At 39.5% G+C, this 16,914-nt stretch overlaps 1 long non-coding RNA gene across 2 annotated transcripts in view; it reads right to left on the minus strand.

Moving 5' to 3' along the window:
- LOC145505696 (uncharacterized) overlaps positions 1-16,914 on the minus strand; it is a 123,657-nt gene that overhangs the window by 16,902 nt on the left and 89,841 nt on the right. The window contains exon 5 of one of the 2 annotated variants that reach the window (XR_014053215.1): positions 11,896-12,730. The exons of the other annotated variant lie outside the window; for it this stretch is intronic. This is a non-coding gene — a long non-coding RNA (uncharacterized LOC145505696). Of the gene's footprint in view, positions 1-11,895; positions 12,731-16,914 lie in introns of those variants that run through there. 2 annotated transcript variants of the gene reach the window in all.

Below are 16,914 nucleotides of genomic sequence, written 5' to 3' on the forward strand. Positions count from 1 at the left end.
ATATCATATTTATTGAGTTAGAAAATATATTATGAAAATGATTGTTTAGTTGCTCAGTTGTCTGACTCTTTGCGACTCCATGGATTGCAGCACGTCAAGCTTCCCTGTCCTTCACTAACTCCTGGAGTTTGCTCAAACTCATGTCCACTGAGTCGGTGATGCCATCCAACCATCTCATTCTCTGTCACCCCCTTGTCCTCCCGCCTTCAGTCTTTCCCAGCATCAGGGTCTTTTCCAATGAGTTAGCTCTTCACATCAGGTGGCCAAAGTATTGGAGCTTCAGCTTCAGTCCTTCCAATGAGTATTCAGGGTTGATTTCCTTTAGGATTGACTGGTTTGATCTCCTTGCTGTCCAAGGGACTCTCAAGAGTCTTCCAATTAATCTACCTGGTTATTTTTATTAGAAAACATAAGGTAACATACGGTTTGTATTTTTGGCTTATTATACTTTTATTACTATTGGATATCATGGCTATAAAATGTTTTAAAAAGTTGTAAAATTCCGACAAAATATAAAGAAGAAAATTATCACTTTTAGTTCCATCATGTATGGACATTCACTTTGAATCTTTCAGTGAATTTTCCGATGATTATTTCTCTATGTATTATTATTACATCTTATCAGAATTAGGATCATGATAAGTACACACACATAGACAGGTAGGTAGGTAGGTAGACAGATACATACATACACACACGGGTTGATTCTTAGATAATAGATGGAGATCTACTAAAACCATCCTTCTGTACTTTATTCTGAGGGCTGTTCATGATGTCAGACTACACACTCGGACTTTTTCCTCTTCCTTTTCTTGAGCATAAAGTCTTGAGTACAATTAACTTCAGGACACAAAATCATCTAAGAAACATGCACTGTGAAATAACCATCAAGCCCAAGGATTTCACCAGGATACCTCTGAAGTGAGTCTGGTTTTAGAGGCTCCTGGTGACCTTGGAAGAGAGGAAGATCATCTAGGCTCAAACATAAACAGGATAAGCCAGGTAGAATTCTTCTGCCGATTTGCCTTTTGTCTTAAAAAAAAAAAAAAAAAGAAGAAGAAAGAAACCACATATAAACCAAATCCCAGGTTGCCACTGCCATTTATTTAACGAAGTTTTAGAAAAGCAGAAACTTCACTACAGTTGGTGATTTATTGCCAGGGGAGTTCAAGGAAACTCCCTTATGTGAGCTGTTCATTTTCTTGTTCTGAGCATCCCAAATCATCTCAGCAGGAGGAGATATGTGTCCCTGACCTTGGCTGCTTTCTCTGGTTTGGGTTTTCATTTGCTAAATAGGTCACAGCACATTGTTTTTTCTGGCCCACAGCTCAGGCAACACAGTGGGATTCCCTTTCCTGGCCTTGCCCTCTCCCTTCCTTCTTCTTCAACCCCCCTGCTCTGGGACTTGCAGAAGCACTCACGCAGTTTAAACCTGGCCTATGTCCACAGCAACAGCCAGTTTCAACTGAATGAGATCCTCTATGATTCTACTCAGCTTACCGGGCAGGCAAATGAATGAAAAATAGTCACGTTTGAAGTTTGCCATTGCAAAGATTAGATAACTACCTTGTTGACTGGATTTTTTTACCTTCTAAACTATCTATTTTAAGCGTAAATAGCTTTTTCCTTTCCAGCATTATTTTTATAGCCTCTGCCTTCCCCCAACTTTTTCAATTGTTCAATCTCTGTCATACATTGCAGAGATAGTAATGGTATCAAAATGATCCTACTTTGTTTACATAAGGTTTTTAATCAAAAGACCACCAACTATTTTGTGGATGATTGAGTCTTTCACTCCAGCTGTGAGGCAAGGGAAAAATAAGAGAGGAAGGTTTCCATATAACCAGAAAAATACCTCATGCGTCTGTATCTTCTCTATTCAACTTGTTTTTGCTTTGAATAAAACAATGTCAGTCTTCCAACCTTTTTGTACAATGGAATCCCTGTTTCCTGCTTGCTCTCATTTTTATAATTCCATTTATCTCCTCTTAGTGTATCAATTATACTTTAAAAAAATTTTAGTAGTTGCCCTAGAGTTTACAATATCCACTTTTAACTAATCTAAACCCACCTTTAAAGGACACTATAATACTTCAACTGTTGTGCAAGTGGTTTATAACAGACTATCTTCAATTTTTTTAATCATCCAATACACAGTTGCTGTTAATTTGAACAGTTCTTTTACATCAATTAAGAATAAGAAATAGATTTTGTTTCCATTTGATTCTCCAATGCTCCACTTTATGGAGATTCTGAGTTTGTGATCTGTTTCATTTCCTTCTCTCTGAAGAATTTTTTTTTTTTGCAGGGCAAGTCTGCTGGTGATGAATCTCCACAAAGTATGTGTTTGAGAAAGTCTTAATTTCTCTTATTTTTCAAGGGTAGCTTCTCCGGACATCGAATTAAAGGTTAGTGTGTTTTCCTTTTAACACTTTTTAAATATTTCACTCCATCTGTTATTGCTTACAAAGTTTCTGATGAGAAGTCTCCTGTAATTTTCTCCTTTTCCCTACTGAAGGGAAGCAGACTATACCACCACACTATAAGCCACTTTGCCATAATGATTATTCATAGCTGAAGGTAACAAAAACAAACAAACACAAGAAAAGATCTCTCTGCCCTCCCCATTCTGTCTAAAAGCAGCATGTAAATTTGTAAAGGTGTTCTCCCTCCCTTCTCTACTATAGTGAACAGAAGTTAATCACGAAAGACAACACTAGACCCAGAGACTGCGCCAGAGGAATCTACATAACAAATTTTAAAAACTAACCTTCATCTTTCATTTAGTTTCCCCGTGGGTCTACCTTTCCACAAAATGCCACCCTAGAAATTCAAAGTCCTTTTCCTTTGTCTTGTCACTTCTCTAGAACCCATTGTTCCTCTGTTAAGATGCTATATAAGCCCAGGTTCTAACCATCTCTTTGAGTTACTCATCACTGAGCACCCATGGGTACACGCTCAATGTATATGTTGATAAAGTCATTTTTTCTCTTGTTAACGTGTTTGTTGTCAGTCTGACTTATAGGGACCCAGCCAGTAAGCCTAACATGGGTAGACAGAAAACAACTTTTCCTCCTCTGTACTCTTTAGATAAAGCAGGATTGATACCCTCTCTGGCTTCCTTGAGCTGTCTCTTTGTCTTTCATTGTCAGCAGTCTGAATATGATATGACTAGGTATGTTGATTCTTTCTTCTTTCTCTTTCTAGTGCTTACCCTTTTTTGTGCTGTCTGGACTTTCTGCATGTGCATTTTGATGTCTGTTACTAATTTTGGAAAAAATATCACCCATTATTACTTCCAATATTTCTTCTGCTCTCCCTTCTTTCCTTCCTTCTTCTGGCATTCCAATTATAGTGATACTTGTAGTTGTATCTTAGGTTGAAAATTTTCTATTGACATATCATCAAATTCACTGATTCTTTCCTTGGCTATGTCATCTAATGATGCATTTATCAAAGGAACTCTTCATTTCTGCTATTTTGTTTTTTCTAGTATTTTCTTATATTCTTTCCTAAAGTTTCTTTCTCTCTTTTATCACTCATTTCTTCTTGAATATAGCCTACTTTTCCATTAGATCTCTTACCACATTAATCTTAGTTAAATTCCCTGTGTGATAATCCAACACTGGAGTCACATCAGAGTCTTTTCTGATGTTTGTCTCCTATATGTGTTTTTCTCTTTCTTCTTGGCCTGACTTGTAAGTCAGACATGCCGCATCAAGTAATAGCATCCAAGGTAAATGGGCCCTCAGTGTGAGGATTTATCTTAGTCTGTTGAGAACTGGGGCTGTGTTTAATGCTTGCTATAGGTGTAGGTGCCAGAGTCTTCAACACTAGTGTCCTTGGTTTTGTCTCCCTGTTACAGCCCTTGGGTTTCCCTGAATATTCTTCCTCAGAGTCTGTCTTGTGGCTCTTTCAACTGCAATCCATTGTTATCATATAATACTAGAACTTATTAGTGTGGTGCTAAGTTGCAACAGACAAGGTGTTTCTATAATGTTATAGAAAGATTATAGAGTCTTTCACTGGGCCTGTGTCTCTGGGCTGTGATATTCACAAGTATATTTCCAGGGGTATATGTTTTGTTTCTTTTTGTTTAAACTCTCCATCCCCTACCCTCTTCTCTGACTTCAGTGTTTCTATTTCCTTAAATCTCTAGCCCCTAGTAACTATGAGTCCCTGTCCTTAGGTAAACAGAAAGCTACAAGAAACCAGCATGGGAGGAAGGCCCTTATTTCCACTGTGTACAGTTGCCAGCTGTGTACAAAGAATGGGTCTTTGCTATGAAGAACTCTCTGGATGTATATCATAATGATTATTTTTTCCCTCTGTTGCCAGAGGCTTGAGGGGGTGGCAATCTTCCTCTGATCTTCACTCACTAGGACACTCTGGTAGGATTCCTGGAGGTAAAGGCCACAGAAGTATGGGGGGCCCCTAAGACTGTAGCCACCCAGTCTCATGCTATCCATACTCAGACTCTAGCAATTTTTTTTTCAAGGTTACCCTTTAAGTTTTCCTACCAGTGATGGCTGCAGCTACTTCTACTCTAGGTAAGCAGGTATTTGTTGGATCTGCTATTTCCCCAGATTCTAGGTTGGCATTTTACTCGGCAACCTCAGTTCGCTGACACATCTGAGAGAAGTCACTGATTTTCAGTTTGTACAGCATTATCTTGTAAGGACACAGTGACAACTTCCAAGATTTTTGCATATCAGAACTGAAACTGAGAGTATCTCCATAATTGAATTTTCACATCTTATTTGTAGTAAGTTTATCCTTAGGAGGATACTTCATAGTGTTTGATCACAGATGAGTTTGGGCATTGCTGTCATTCAGTAATATTAATCATCTGTCAGGTTCTCTTTTACACTATATATTCATTATTCTCTGTTAAGCAAATATTTATTGTGTGCCTGTGGGAATAAGATATACCTAGGTCCTCTTTCCCTGCTATATTCACAAAATCCTCTGAAACTAAATTTCCAAATCAGGCCATACTAAGGCCTGGCATAGTAAGTTTTACTATTAATATATTTTTAAAGCAAGTATAAGACAGTCTTAACTAGTTGTCCGTTGATTAATAAGTCAAAGAAGACATTAGAGAAGCATGGTATTTTGAATATCCATTTCCACTAAATAGATAACGGATTGCCGTGAAACTCTGGTGAGATGCTTATCATTTTCAGATTTTGGAGCAGCAGAGAAAATCCTATTAAACTTTGGGTTAACACTAGAGATATTAATTCAGTTGAATCAAAATAGTGCTTTTGCTTATTGAGGTTGTCAATTTCCATCTTAAGGAAGGTGAACATTATAGATTAAATCAAGAAAAATCCCTCTATCCAGGACATAATAACTGGGTTCAAGAAAGAGGAAAACTGAAGGTACTCCCTCTTTATACCTAAACAGTGAATTCATCATGATGTCAAATAAAATATTTGTTATGAATTTGCTATGATCTGGTGCTCTACTGTATTTAGAGATCAAGTCATTGTTCATTCTTGGTAAGTAAAGAAAATGCAAGTTTTAGTATTGTAAATAGTAGCTTTTATATATCTTTATATATGTATATATATATATATATATATATATCACATGTATATATGTATATACAAACATCTATTCAAAAAACATAAATTTCATCATCTCTTGTGAGTAATAAATTGTATTTACTTTTTGGAAAGAGCTTATAGGGAAGTAAAGTCTCCATTTACTTATTATACACGACTATGGAAACCAATTCTCAACTAAGGGCAAACAGGTTTTGCTATGAAGGTTTATGCTTGCCCCAGAGTTTAGAATGGTAGGCCACGAACTCCAGCGGTTTTTTCTTTTCCCTCTAAGTTACCTTCATTGATACTACTATAAAAATTTGGAAGGAGTAATTTTTGCAATAGTTTTAACTCAGTAACCCTTTAAAAATGCTTGAGGGTATGGGGAACAAAACTGTCAAAATGTTGAAAGACTCTTGTTGATTTAAGTGTAATTGATCAGGAGCAATAAAAGAAAGAGGATGGTACAAAAGACAAAAGGCCTGAGGCTATTTCAGGTATTGTTTCTGGCTTATTGAACAAAACAGAGAAAGTCTCACATACTCACCCAGTCAAGGTTCCCCACTGCTCTCTTTTAGTATAAACAAAAGATAGCTAGTTTCTTGATGGCAGGTTTCCAGTCTTAATTGGGTACACACTGATATTTTAATGGTCTCTAGAGCAGAGAAGGCTGCGACAGCTCGGCGCAGAAGCGTGGCGGAGAGGGGCTAGGCCGGGCCGGGGGCCGGGGGGCGGCGGCTGAGAGGGGCTAGGCGGGGCCGGGGGCGGGGGCCAGGGGCAGCGGCCGCCGACAGGGGCTAGGCTGGGCCGGGGGCTGGGGGCCGGCGGCTGGGGGCCGGCGGCAGCGAGAGGAATAACCCAAGGCCCAAGGTAAGAGAAACCCAAGTAAGACGGTTAAGTGTTGCGAGAGGGCATTAGAGGGCAGACAGTGAAACTAGAATTACAGAAAACTAGCTAATCTGATCACACTGGACCACAGCCTTGTCTATCTCAATGAAACTAAGCCATGCCGTGTGGGGCCACCCAAGATGGATGGGTCATGGTGGAGAGGTCTGACAGATTGTGGTCCACTGGAGAAGGGCATGGCAAACCACTTCAGTATTCTTGCCTTGAGAACCCCATGAACAGTATGAAAAGGCAAAAAGATAGGACACTGAAAGATGAACTCCCCAGATCAGTGCCCAATATACTAATGGAGATCAGTGGAGAAATAACTCCAGAAAGAATGATGGGATGGAGCCAAAGCAAAAACGATACCCAACTGTGGATGTGACTGGTGATAGACGCAAAGTCCGATGCTGTAAAGAGCAATATTGCATAGGAACCTGGAATCTTAGGTCCATGAATCAAGGCAAATTGGAGGTGGTCAAACAGGAGATGGCAAGGGTGAAGGTGGACATTCTAGGAATCAGCAAACTAAGATGGACTGGAATGGGTGAATTTAACTCAGATGACCATTATATCTACTACTGTGGGCAAGAATCCCTTAGAAGAAATGGAGTAGCCATCATGGTCAACAAAGGAGTCTGAAAAGCAGTACTTGGATGCAATCTCAAAAACGATAGAATGATCTCTGTTCGTTTCCAAGGCAAACCATTCAATATCACAGTAATCCAAGTCTATGCCCCAATCAGTAATGCCAAAGAAGCTGAAGTTGAATGATTCGATGAAGACCTACAAGACCTTTTAGAACTAACACCCAAAAAAGATGTCCTTTTCATTATAGGGGACTGGAATGCAAAAGTAGGAAGTCAAGAAACACCTGGCGTAACAGGCAAGTTTGGCCTTGGAGTACAGAATGAAGCAGGGCAAAGGCTAATAGAGTTTTGCCACGAGAATGCACTGGTAATAGCAAACACCCTATTCCAACAACACAAGAGAAGACTCTACACGTGGACATCACCAGATGGTCAACACCGAAATCAGATTGATTATATTCTTTGCAACCAAGATGGAGAAGCTCTATACAGTCAGCAAAAACAAGACCGGGAGCAGACTGTGGCTCGGATCATGAATTGCTTATTGCCAAATTCAGACTTAAATTGAAGAAAGTAGGGAAAACCACTAGACCATTCAGGTATGACCTTGATCAAATCCCTTATGAGTATACAGTGGAAGTGACAAATAGATTTAAGGGACTAGACCTGATAGACAGAGTGCCTGATGAACTATGGACAGAGGTTCATGACACTGTACAGGAGACAGGGATCAAGAAAATCCCCATGGAAAAGAAATACAAAAAAGCAAAATGGCTGTCTGAAGAGGCCTTACAGATAGCTGGGAAGAGAAGAGAAGCGAAAAGCAAAGGAGAAAAGGAAAGATATTCCCATCTGAATGCAAAGTTTCAAAGAATAGCAAGGAGAGATAAGAAAGCCTTCCTAAGCGATCAGTGCAAAGAAATAGAGGAAAACAACAGATTGGGAAAGACTAGAGATCTCTTCAAGAAAATTAGAGATACCGAAGGAACATTTCATGCAAAGATGGGCTCGATAAAGGACAGAAATGGTATGGACCTAACAGAAGCAGAAGATATTAAGAAGAGGTGGCAAGAATACACAGAAGAACTGTACCAAAAAGATCTTCATGACCCAGATAATCACGATGGTGTGATCACTCACCTAGAGCCAGACATCCTGGAATGTGAAGTCAAGTGGGCCTTAGAAAGCATCACTACGAACAAAGCTAGTGGAGGTGATGGAATTCCAGTTGACTATTTCAAATCCTCAAAGGTGATGCTGTAAAAGTGCTGCACTCAATATGCCAGCAAATTTGGAAAACTCAGCAGTGGCCACAGGACTGGAAGAGGTCAGTTTTCGTTCCAATCCCAAAGAAAGGCAATGCCAAAGAATGCTCAAACTACCACAGAGTAGCACTCATCTCACATGCTAGTAAAGTAATGCTTAAAATTCTCCAAGCCAGGCTTCAGCAATACGTGAACCATGAACTTCCAGATGATCAAGCTGGTTTTAGAAAAGGCAGAGGAACCAGAGATCAAATTGCCAATATCCGCTGGATCATCGAAAAAGCAAGAGAGTTCCAGAAAAACATCTATCTCTGCTTTATTGACTATGCCAAAGCCTTTGACTGTGTGGATCACAATAAACTGTGGAAAATTCTGAAAGAGATGGGAATACCAGACCATCTGACCTGTCTCTTGAGAAACCTGTATGCAGGTCAGGAAGCAACAGTTAGAACTGGACATGGAACAACAGACTGGTTCCAAATAGGAAAAGGAGGATGTCAAGGCTGTGTCCTTGTCACCCTGCTTATTTAACTTATATGCAGAGTACATCATGAGAAACGCTGGGCTGGAAGAAACACAAGCTGGAATCAAGACTGCCGGGAGAAACATCAATAACCTCAGATATGCGGATGACACCACCCTTATGGCAGAAAGTGAAGAACTAAAGAGCCTCTTGATGAAGGTGAAAGAGGAGAGTGAAAAAGTTGGCTTAAAGCTCAACGTTCAGAAAACTAAGATCATGGCATCTGGTCCCGTCACTTCATGGGAGATAGATGGGAAAACAATGGAAACAGTGTCAGACTTTATTTTTTTGGGCTCCAAAATCACTGCTGATGGTGATTGCAGCCATGAAATTAAAAGACGCTTACTCCTTGGAAGGAAGTTTATGGCCAACCTAGATAGCATATTTAAAAGCAGAGACATTACTTTGCCAACAAAAGTCCATCTAGTCAAGGCTATGGTTTTTCCAGTGGTCATGTATGGATGTGAGAGTTGGACAGTGAAGAAAGCTGAGCACCGAAGAATTGATGCTTTTGAACTGTGATGTTGGAGAAGACTCTTGAGAGTCCCTTGGGCTGCAAGGAGATCCAATCAATCCATCCTAAAAGAGATCAATCCTGGGTGTTCATTGGAAGGTCTTATGTTGAAGCTGAAACTCCAATACTTTGGGCACCTCATGCGAAGTGTTGACTCATTGGAAAAGACCCTAATGCTGGGTACGGTTGGGGGCGGGAGGCGAAGGGGACGACAGAGGATGAGATGGTTGGATGGCATCACTGACTCGATGGACATGGGTTTGGGCAGACTCTGGGAGTTGGTGATGGACAGAGAGGCCTGGCGTGCTGCAATTCATGGGGTCGCAAAGAGTCAGACACGAGTGAGCGACTGAACTGAACTGAGAGCAGAGAAGAATTGCATGGCATCTCTCACCTCCAGTCACCAGTTTCTCTGTAACTTAAGTCTTTCATGGCCAAGGACTATTAATTATTATTTCAATCTACATTTGTGCATGTGTGCTTAGTAGCTCAGTCATGACTCTGCAACCTGATGGAGTATAGCCCACCAGGTTCCTCTGTCCATGGGATTCTCCAGGGAAGAATACTGGAGTGGGTTGCCATTCCCTTCTCCAGGGCATTTTTCCAACCCAGGAGTTAAACCTGGATCTCCTGCATTGCAGGTGGATTCTAAGCCAGCAGGGAAGTCCCAATTTACATTTAGCAACTCAAAATTGAAAGGATTCCATGAACAACAAAACAGCAAGTGATTTCCTGAAGTGCTTTAGTATGGATAAAATAATAAACTATAAAAATACAAATCATTAGTAAAGCTTTTTTCTTCCTGGAGAATCGTATTCAGAAATTAATGCAAACATCTAAGGTATGCATGTATGCTTTTTCACCCATCATGTTTGTGTGTGTGTGTGTGTGTTTGTGTGTGTGTGTGTGTGTGTGTGTATTCCACTGCCAAAGGAGACATGTAAAATAATATCAGATTTGCTACTATCTATAGTACTGGTTTCTCCCAAGAACTGTGCTTGCAGGGTTAGTTCAGGAAGGTGATTGCCCAAAAACCAAATCACAGTCATATCTCATCACCTTCAGCTGAAATAATTTATAATTTAATCTTACATGCAGGGTATTAAATTAGTATTACTCATCAGAACTTGCTTATTAATAAAACAAGCCGAATTAGCCACTGGAGAATCATATTTGGAAATTCAATGACAATTTTACATTTTTAATAAAGGCTCAGAAATATTATTGCAAAGCAGGTGGTATAGAGAACTGTGGTCAAACTTGACATGCATTAATAATTGAAGTGTGGAATGTGACAGAGGTGAAAATTGATATTGATTTCTTTTCTCTAATATTTGGAGGAGTTCTAAAAGCTAAATAAAATGAGATAACAAGATATATCAAGTCTCACTGATTTCTTTGATCATCTCCTCCCCACATATCACTCCTTCGCCTATCATGTTTTGAATAATTCAGTGCCCATAGTCTTTCCAGTTCAATGCATTATAAAACACACTCAAGCTGAGTTTCAATCATATTAGACTGAAAGCTGACTTTTTTATGAAGGATTATTTAAAACAAAATGCGTCTTGAGCCCGACAGCCTTTGAAACCAAACAATCCTGGGAATTCAGTAAGGAAATGTCAACACTGTGCAGAATTTTTCGATTCAGAAAATTAAAGGAATCCTATTTGATGTATATTAACCATATCAATATTAACAACCTTCTGCTGGATTTCCACACTGATTTGAGAGCTGAGGTACTATTGGTCTTGTGTTTTAACTAGTTGTGAAAGCACTGAGAGAGTTGTTCTTGGGTTGAACTTGACCTGCCTCTGGGAATGCTCTCTGTTCCATCCATTTAGAAAAGCTTTATTCAGGTGCATTTTTCTGCCCTCATTCTTCTCATTTGCATCCCTTGGGAAAAAGAAAGATGTTCCATATAGGTGTTAACACTGCAGATGCTGTTTGGCAACAGTGTGTTTCAGCTTCCCATCTTAAAAAAATTATATTGCTGACCACCCATTTGACTGAAAAGTGATTCATTTTACTGACAGACACCTGGACTGAGATGTGGGAGGTGAGATGAAATGGGGGATTGGTATTGAAATATATACACTGTTGATATTATGTGTAAAATAGATAACTAATGAGAATCTTCAGTGGAGCTTCCTAGGTGGCTCAGTGGTAAAGAATCCGCCAGCCAACGCAGGAGACACAGGAGAGGGGGGTTTGATCCCTGGATCAAATCTCCTGGAGAAGGAGATGGCAATCTGTTCTAGTATTCTTGCTGGAATAATCCCATGGACAGAGTAGTCTGGCTGGCTGCAGTTCATGGGGTTGCAGAGAGTCAGACAAAACTGAGCAACTGAGCACAAGCACACACAGGAACCGACTGTATAGCACAGGGAACTCTTTTCAATATTCTACGGTGACCTAAATGGGAAGGAAATCCTAAAAAGAGGGCATACATGTATACCTATAGCTGATTCACCCTGCTGTACAGTAGAAACACAACACTGTAAAGTAACTATACTCCAAAAAAAAAAATTTCTTAAAAAGAGAAACCAAAACAAACAGATCATTTCAAACTTCCTTTTTAATTTTTAGTCATAGCTCTATGTTGCAACCCTACTTGTTTACAAGTCAGATCATGAAGGTTCCTTCCTATGACCTTCAAAATAATTAACCAAAATAGTCTTCAAGAGGCTATATAAAAAGCAAGCAGAATATTAATAATTATCAGTCTTTCTCTTGAGTTATATAGTATCTTGTAAATTCAAGTAAGGGAAACTCAAATGGACAGTGTCACAGTAGCCAAGCATACCAGCACTGTTATCTCACCATTCATTAATTTTCTCTGCCAAGTCACCCTGAACCTTAGACTACTGAGAATGTCTTTTTAATTAATTTTTAAGGTTCTCCTCATTTTGAATTGAAAAATGGTCACAATTTTACAAGTAAAACTAAAAAAAATACATGAAAGTAGGAGACCATCTGAGATATTCTCATTAGGCATTAAATACATATAATTTAAAAACATACACAGACAAACACACAAAAATACATATATACATGCACTGGGCTAAACCTCCATCCTTCCTGTCAGTTGAACATAGGTCCACTGTTTTACAAACAGGGAATCCATTCCACAGTGTAATTAGGGAAATTGGCTGGACCATCCCTTTTGAATAGAATTCCATGTAGCCACTTTTTAAAGTTATCCAGATCTTGGTCCCTTCTAGCAATCTACTCCAATATTGTGTATGTACTCATGTTCAGTCATGTCCAACTCTCTGCAGCCCCATGGACTGTGGCCTGCCAGGCTCCTCTGTCCATGGAATTTTCCAGGCAAGAATACTGGAGCTGGTTGCCATTTCCTTCTCCAACACTGTGTAGTCAATCGAATTATCTTCCTTCTAAAGCCAGATGAGAAAGAAAAAGTGAGGTGAAGAACTAAGGTAACTGACCAAAAAGGTGGAGGAAAAGGAACAAAAACAAATTCCCAAATTCACTTCCCCCCATATTCTCTGTACTTTGCAAGAGAAAAATATTTGGATCTGAGTTCCTTTCATTCTTGGGCTTCCCTGGTGGCTCAGATTCTTAACCACTGCTGGTTCAAAGTGTGAGAAATAAAAAGGTAAAAAAGAAAACAGACAGAAGTGGTATGGACCTAACAGAAGCACAAGATATTAAAAAAAGGTGGCAAGACTAAACAGAAGAACTATACCAAAAAGATCTTAATGACCCAGATAACAGTGATGGTGTGATCACTCACCTAGAGCCAGACATCTTGGAGTCTGAAGTCAAGTGGGCCTCATGAAGCATCAGTATAAACAAAGCTAGTGGAGGTGATGGAATTCCAGTTGAGCTATTTCAAATCCTAAAAGATGATGCTGTGAAAGTGCTGCACTCAATATGTCAGCAAATCTGGAAAACTCAGCAGTGGCCACAGGACTGGAAGAGGTCAGTTTTCATTCCAATCCCGAAGAAAGGCAATGCCAAAGAATGTTCAAACTACTGCACAATTGCACTCATCTCACACGCTAGCAAAGTAATCCTCAAAATTCTCCAAGCCAGGCTTCAACAGTACATGAACCAAGAACTTCCAGATGTTCAAGCTGGTTTTAAAAAAGGCAAAGGAATCAGAGATCAAACTGCTAACATCCATTGGATCATCGAAAAAGTGAAAGAGTTTCAGAAAAACATCTATTTCTGCTTTATTGACTATGCCAAAGCCTTTGACTGTGTGGATCACAAGAAACTGTGGAAAATTCTGAAAGAGATGGGAATACCAGACAACCTGACCTGCCTCTTGAGAAATCTATATGCAGGTCAAGAAACAACAGTTAGAACTGGACATGAAACAACAGACTGGTTCCAAATCGGGAAAGGAGTACGTCAAGGCTGTATATCGTCACCTTGCTTATTTAACTTTTATGTAGAGTACATCATGAGAACTACCAGGCTGAATGAAGCACAGCTTAAAATCAAGATTTCCAGGAGAAATATCAATAACCCCTGATATGCAGATGGCATCACCCCTATGGCAGAAAACAAAGAGGAACTGAAGAGGCTCTTGATGAAAGTGAAAGAGGAGTAGCTGATTCATGTCAATGTATGGCAAAAACCACTGCAATATTGTAAAGTAATTAGCCTCCAATTAAAATAAATAAATTAACTTAAAGAAAGTGAAAGAAGAGAGTGAAAAAGTTGGCTTAAAACTCAACATTCAAAAACCAAAGGTCACGGCATACGATCCCATCACTTCATGGCAAATAGATGGTGAAACCGTGGAAACAGTGACAGACTTTATTTTCTTGGGTTCCAAAATCGCTGCAGATGGTGACTGCACCCATGAATTAAAAGATGCTTGCTCGTTGGAAGAAAAGCTATGACCAACCTAGACAGCATATTAAGAAGCAGAGACATTACTTTGACAACAAAGATCTATCTCATCCAAGCTATGGTTTTTCCAGTAGTCACGTGTGGATGTGAGAGTTGGACTATAAAGAAAGCTGAGCGCCGAAGAATTGATGCTTTTGAACTGTGGTGTTGGAGAAGACTCTTTGAGAGTCCCTTGGACTGCAAGAAGTTCCAACCAATCCATCCTAAAGGAAATCAGTCCTGAATAGTCACTGGAAGGACTGATGCCGAAGCTGAAGCTCCAATACTTTGGCCACCTGATGCGAAGAGCTGACTCACTGAAAAAGACCCTGATGCTGGGAAAGATTGAAGGCAGGAGGAGAAGGGGACGACAGAGGATGAGATAGTTGGATGGCATCACCAACTCAATGGACACGAGTTTGAGTAAACTCCAGGAGTTGATGATGGACAGGGAAGCCTAGCATGATGCAGTCCATGGGGTCACAAAGAGCAGGACGGGTCTGAGCGACTGAACTGACCTGTGTTTATCAATTCTTTCTTTCATGGATTGTGCCTTTGGGGTTATATCTTAAAAGTTATTGCCATACCCAAGGTCATCTAGGTTTTCCTATGTTATCTTCTACGAGTTTTATAGTTCTGTGTTTTACATTAAGATCTCATTTTGAGCTAATTTTTATGAAGGATGTGAAGTCTGGGTCTAGATTTCTTTCTTTTTTTTTAATGGATATTCAGTTTTTCTAGCCCTATTTGTTGAAAGGACTATCTTTGCTCCATTATATTGCTTTTGTTCTTTTGACAAAGATGAGGTGACTGTATTCATGTTGTTCATTTTGAGGCTTTTTATTCTGTTCCATTGATATATTTGTTCTTTCACCAATATCACGCTGTCTTGATACTATATCTTCAGAGTAAATCTTCAAGGTGGGTAATATTCCTTCAACTCTGTCCTCGTTCAATAAGGTAATAGCTATTTTGGGTTTTTTGCCTCTTCATATACCATCTCACACCAGTCAGAATGGCTGCTATCCAAAAGTCTACAAACAATAAATGCTGGAGAGGGTGTGGAGAAAAGGGAACCCTCTTACACTTGATGGGAATGCAAACTAGTACAGCCGCTATGGAGAAAAATGTGAAGATTCCTTAAAAAACTGGAAATAGAACTACCATCTGACCCAGCAATCCCACTGCTGGACATACACACTGAGGAAACTATAACTGAAAGAGACACATGTACACAAATGTTCACTGCAGCACTGTTTACAATAGCCAGGACATGGAAGCAACCTAGATGTCCATCAGCAGACGAATGGATAAGAAAGTTATGGTGCATACACACCATGGAAAATTACTCAGCTATAGAAAAGAACGCATTTGAGTGCGTTCTAATGAGGTAGATGAAACTGGAGTCTATTATACAAAGTGAAGCAAGTCAGAAAGTAAAACACCAATACAGTATATTAATGCATATATATGGAATTTAGAAAGCTGGTAATGATGACCCTATATGCGAGACAGCAAAAGAGACACGGATGTAAAGAAGACTTTTGGACTCTGTGGGAGAAGGCGAGGGTGGGATAATTTGAGAAAATAGCAAGCAAATATGTATATTACCATATGTGAAATAGATGATCAGTCCAAGTTCGACGCATGAAGCAGGGCACTCAAAGCCGGTGCATTGGGACAACCTAGAGGAATTGGATAAGGAGGCAAGTGGGAGGGGGGTTCAGGGCAGGGGGACACAGGTACACCCGTGGCTGATTCATGTCAATGTATGGCAAAAACCACCACAGTATTGTAAAGTAATTAGCCTCCAATTAAAATAATCAATTTTTAAAAAAGACCAAAAAAATAAATTTTAGAATCAATGTGACAGTATCCATAAAATAACTTTCTGGGATTGTGATTGGAATTGCACTGTATTTCTACAGATTACATTGGGAAAAAACTAGTATTTTGGTAATGCTGAATATTCCTATCATGAACATGCAATGTCTCTTGATTTATTTATTCTTTGATCTCATTCATCAGGGTTTTGTAGTTTTCCACCTATTGAGGAAAACAATAGAGGTTTGGTACATGTTTTATTAGATTTATACTGAAGTTATTCATTTTTGGTAGTGCTAATGTATGCAGTGTTTGTTTTTTTTTTCAATTCTGAAATCTTTTGTTTTATTTATTTATTTTTTTAATAAATTTATTTATTTCAGTTGGGGGCTAATTACTTTACAATATTGTAGTGGTTTTTGCCATACATGGACATGAATCAGCCATGGGTTTACATGTGTTCCCCATCCTGAACCCCCCTCCCTCCTCCCTCCCCATCCCATCCCTCTGGGTCATCCCATTGTCCCAGCCCTGAGCATTTGTCTCATGCATCAAACCTGGAATGGTGTTCTGTTTCACATATGGTAATATACAAGTTTCAATGCTATTCTCTCAGAACGTCCCACCCTCACCTTCTCCCTCAGAGTCCGTAAGACTGTTCTATGCCTCTGTGTCTCTTATTCTGTCTCGCATATAGGGTTATCATTACCATCTTTCAAATTCCATATATATGCGTTAGTATACTGTATTGGTGTTTTTCTTTCTGACTTACTTCACTCTGTATAATGGGCTCCAGTTTCATCCATCTCAATAGAACTGATTCAAATGTATTCTTTTTAATGGCTGAGTAATATTCCATTGTGTATATGTACCACTGCTTCCTTATCCATTC

This window comes from Giraffa tippelskirchi, chromosome 1, assembly GCF_054371585.1.
Source record: "Giraffa tippelskirchi isolate mGirTip1 chromosome 1, T2T-mGirTip1v1.2.pri, whole genome shotgun sequence".
In the NCBI taxonomy this organism is placed as follows: Eukaryota; Metazoa; Chordata; class Mammalia; order Artiodactyla; family Giraffidae; genus Giraffa; species Giraffa tippelskirchi.